The sequence below is a fragment of the Nematolebias whitei genome, chromosome 15, assembly GCF_014905685.2.
Source record: "Nematolebias whitei isolate Nwh7 chromosome 15, NemWhi1, whole genome shotgun sequence".
Classification (NCBI taxonomy): Eukaryota; Metazoa; Chordata; class Actinopteri; order Cyprinodontiformes; family Rivulidae; genus Nematolebias; species Nematolebias whitei.
Genome location: NC_056512.1, coordinates 21,911,925 through 21,916,846, shown reverse-complemented (window position 1 = coordinate 21,916,846; position 4,922 = coordinate 21,911,925). Strand labels below are relative to the sequence as shown.

Sequence of the window (4,922 nt, the reverse complement as noted above, 5' to 3'; positions counted from 1 at the left end):
TGTGTGTATGTATATGTATATATATGTGTGTATGTATATGTGTGTATGTATGTATTTTTATTTATTTATTTATTTTAATAACACAAGTTTTTCTTTTTGCTTGTTTACAAACATATTCCTCCGCCTTTCTTAGGCTGCATTTTGAACAATGACATAATGCAGCTGGAAAATCTGACCGAACAGCCTCCACAAGAACCCTGAAGCAAACAGCTCGAACTTTTTGAGGCTAAACGTTTAACACATGCTACGTTAGCAATCCCTGTTGTCTGTACAAGTTTTTATTATTATCTAACCTAAAAGCTTTTATCTTGACAGCAGTTTTTCGTGCTGAACACGAACAGGACACAGATGTTGTTCTTTTAAAACATCAGGCAGATTTATCTTGGGATGCACGGCTTTAACCTGCCAGATGTTTGTTACCTGTTGGGTAGAATGTGTCTGTTGGGAGCTCGGTGTAGTTCCACACTCCGTTTATGTTCACCCAGCGAGCCCAGATATCAGTATACATGTCATCAGTTACCCACCAGGCCTGAAGGAAAGGGCAGACAAACAAAACTTCAAAACCCTGCAGCTGCTTTATCAACACTAACTTTTCTGCAGAGTGTTAACAAGTGGGCAAGAAACGAGTTCACATTTGGGCGAGCTACAAAGAGAAAAATCCCAATGCATGACACCCTAAAGGAGGAATGCACATGTTCCGGTAACCGTTGTGTTCGACACCTCATCCTGCATGTATGCCACATTCAGTACAACACCGATGGGAATCTGAGATTGTTGCATTCGCAGCATGTACAGATGAGTTCTGCGGTGTTGACACCGTGTTCGGCTGAGCTGTCAACCAGAAATGTCAAGCATGTGGCCCGGAAAGGAACACAGAACCGGTAACAACAGAGGAATGAAGCTTCTGCGCAGGCAAACACGTGTCAGTGCGAACCGTCCGTCATCCACCGTGTCCCTGAAGACACATCACTCAAACAAGACCCGACGATGCTGTGACGATGAAGTGAAACACTTACATTGTCAATGGTGGCCACCAGGAGGAGGATGATGGCTGCGATGTGAAGGACGAAGATCCCACCGAGAACGACCAGCATGATGACGATGCTGGAGGGAGAATCAGAGAAAAGGTTTACTTATATGTTGGATGGATAAAACTCACGACCGGCTAAACCCAACAAGGCTGTCATAAAAGACGTCATTCATGTTAAAACTCCACAAATGAGCACACAAACCCAGGGCGTGGCCTCCTAACTTCTAATTACTGTGAGTAATGGCCAACGTGCTCTCCAAACAAAGTTTAGGATCGTGAATCAGAGGGGAGGCATATGCAGAGGTGCTGATGGATTACTGTAAGTACAGTTGGGTTCTGTGCAAACAATTTGCCGTTGATGGGGAGGGAAAAGAGGAACCAGTAGAGTGGAGACGTTGATGGACGATGGATGAGTATGGGCTTGTCTGATGCTTGAAGGAAAGCTGCCACTCCCTAAAATAACTGTAGAAAACACACTGTTCTCCCGCCGAGCTGATCCGCTCTGAATACAGGCTTGAAACGGGTGCAGCTGCCCTACAAAGCAACACCGATTTAAAAATAATAATAAAAATATCAATAAATGAGCTGTTTTTGTTCTAATCCAGTCTCACTGGGAGAGGTCTGGACTGGAATGTGCTGGTTCTGTGCTCGGCGTAGGAGTGGTCAAGGGTTGGGTCCTTTCACACACATATTCTGGCATGACCCGTGTCACTCTAACTCTGCTGCTCTCATGCACACGGGGCACCGAGCTGGCGTGCATGTGATCAGGCCCGCCACAGCTTTTCCACAACCTTTTCATCTGCTGTCAGGCCGCGCCGCTGCACAGAAAGTCTGCGAGTGTTTGACATGTGTGATTGCAGCCTGGAGCAATAAGCTTCAAAACACAAACAGACGAGATATTCAGCCAGCTTTAATGTAAAAATAATAGGACAGAAAAAGTTGCTTTCATTCAAACTTACAATTATATTTTACTAAAAAAAATGAAAGAAAATGTAAGTTTGCCTAATTTCCCTGCAGGGAATTACAAATCTGGCTTTGTTGTTGAAGTTTCCACAGAAAAAATATTTTAATTTGGCTGATGGAAATCACATAAAATGCGAGTCACACCAGAGAGCACAAGTGGAGCTGCTTTTAGTTTGACTAAAGTAATCACTTTAAAACATCTGGAAGTGAATCCAACCTGTCCAGAATGAAGCTGATGTTAGAGTAAAGCTCACTGAGATCAACAGGTGAAGTTTGGTTTTCATCATTGGCTTCTCGTAAATAACAAAGTAAAACAGTAAATTCTGTTTAAACTCCAGCTTTAAAGTCAGAAAAAAATGAGTCCGAGAACCAAAAGAACATTCTGTGACTTACTTTTAGATGTCTGTGTGTCTCTTCAAGTCTAATTCCTTCTTGCTCTCAAGGATACTAATTTCAGGCTGAGTCTAAAAACGTGAGAAAATACCCCTCCGCCCACCTTGGCCCCGCCCACTTTCTCAGGCCACACCCCAGACAAGCCTCTCTGCTGCTTGATCTCATAATCCATTTCCTGTCTGTCCTCTTTCCACCTCCTTGTACCGCTGTCCCTCCCTCTGTCTCTTTTACACGCACGCACACACACATGCACGCACGCACACACACACATGCACAGCAGACCTTTCTTTGTGTATGAGGTCTCATGTCTTTGTCAACATGCTGAAGATGTTAATTTGCTCTGTGAGGACAGCTGATGACTCACTGAGGGGGGAACTCCTCAAACACTGGTTGTACACACGCTGCCATGGCAACAGACTCCAGCCGAACCAGTCACAATCACGCCGTTGCTACGAGTGACACATTTATTATAAAAACATTTGGGCATATATTTAATCACACATCCTGTCATTTGTGGGTTTTGTTGTCTGATCACTGTCCTTGACGTTTTACTGCTTATGTTTTCAGTAAAGAGGTTTTGATATGAAGGAATGCAAATGAGGGGATAAAAAAAACGGGGGGCAAAATAAAAAGGAAGGACAAGGAAATTAAAAATTAAGGGTGGGGTTGTTGGTGATCACATTGCCGTGAGAGTCTTCCATCGTTACTCATTCATGCCCTTTGATTTGTTGATGGAGACTGATTTGGTTCAAACGAGTCCGATGAGCTGAAGCTAATCATTACTGAACAGTTCGGTGCGAGTGTGAAGCGTTTAGTTGAATCAGTTGTTTTATCTGAAAAAAATCAAATTAAAACCCAACACATATAGATATAAGTTTGTTTTATAGCCCACGGTGATGAGGGAGAATTCCCGTGGTGGATCAGAGCGAGTGCAGAAAGCAGCAGTAAAATCAAACTCAAACACTGGAGTTCAAACTCTTCCCTTCAGAATATATGACACTCAATGTTGAAGTAAAACAGTTATGGACAGTCCAGTCAAGTTGGATTGATTTTTTATACATTCTCACTTGTAAATGACATTCTGATCAAAATTATGCAGATGATCTACAGTTGTACATCTCCTCACCGTCTGATGACGCAGATCCCCTCGACTCTCTTACATAATGAATAAATGACATCAGTGTGTGGATGTCACACAGCTTGATGCAACTAAACCAAGATAAAACAGAAATATTCATTTTCAGTGCAAACATTTCCTCTGGAGTCTAAAACAGAAACGCAAAACCTCCGTATAAAACTAGAGAGTGACCTAATCTTTAAAAGTCAAATTAACCACATCAGTAAACTGGCTTCTTTATCAATTGAGGCACATTTCTTAAAACTTAGAGCTTGTATTAGTCTGAGTTCATAAATTAATTCATGCATTCATAACTAGCAGACTGGATTATTCTATTGGCCTTTTTTTTTAACAGACCTCCCAAAATGTGAATTAAACCAACTACAGCTGGTTGAAAAAGTGATTCTCACTGGTACCTCTTTGAACACTACATTCATTCTTAGACCTTTGAATTGGCTTTCCAAGTAGAATCACAATCCTGCTACTGGAATATAAAGCATTAAATGGTCTTACACCACAACATGAAAACATGTTGACTGATAAAGCACCAGTCATATGACTCCAGTCAGCAGACCACAGTGACATAGCTCTAACTTCTACATTTTCCAAAACATGAAAAGCTGCCTTCTGTGTTTGTGCTCCAGTAAAATGGAATGCACTTCCACTGATTGTGGAAAAGGCCCTAAAGGACTGGTATTTCTAGGAAAAAGGTAAAAACTTTAGTCTTTGCATGAGCCTATGATTATGGTTTTTTTTTTTTTGCTTGTATTTACATTTTTATCAGATATATCAGCATGAGTGGATATGTCTATATATTTACATACATATTTACATTATTAAAATTTACATATACATCATTATTAAATATTTACATATTTATTTATATACCAACAAGCTACAGTCTCTGAGGATCCACAGCTTCTCCTCCTCCACCATAACACTCAACACTGGCTCCCCTCAGGGCTGTGTGTTCAGCCCCTCCTGTTCACTCTGCTGTGCACCTACCCGTCCAGGCTGTCATGTTGTAAAGTTTGCAGATGATACAGCGGTGGTTGGATGCATCACAAACAATGATGAGTCCAGCTACAGGCAGGAGGTGGAACACTTGGAGAGCTGGTGCAGGAAGAACAACCTTCACATTAATGTGAAGAAGACGAAGAAGATGGTCGTGGACTTCAGAAGAAGCAAACACACCTGACAACCTCAGCTGGGGCAACAACACTTCCAGCCTGATCAAGAAAGCTCATCAGAGACTCTACTTCCTCAGGCGGCTGAGACGAGCTGGTCTGGGAAGCTCAGTCCTCACCTCCTTCTACAGGTGTGCAGTGGAGAGCATCCTGTGCTCCAGCATCAACGTGTGACATGGAGGCTGCACAGCTGCAGAAAGAAAAGCTTTGCAGAGAGTGGTGAAGGCTGCAC

At 42.3% G+C, this 4,922-nt stretch overlaps 1 long non-coding RNA gene across 1 annotated transcript; it reads right to left on the bottom strand.

Annotated features, from left to right (window-relative positions):
• Window positions 1-421: 421 nt before the first annotated feature.
• LOC119421546 lies at window positions 422-2,442 on the bottom strand. Its single transcript, XR_005187373.1, has 3 exons — window positions 2,387-2,442; window positions 1,017-1,104; window positions 422-529 (listed from the first exon to the last, which is right to left on the bottom strand). It is a non-coding gene; the product is annotated as an uncharacterized LOC119421546 (long non-coding RNA).
• Between the last annotated feature and the right edge of the window lie 2,480 nt (window positions 2,443-4,922).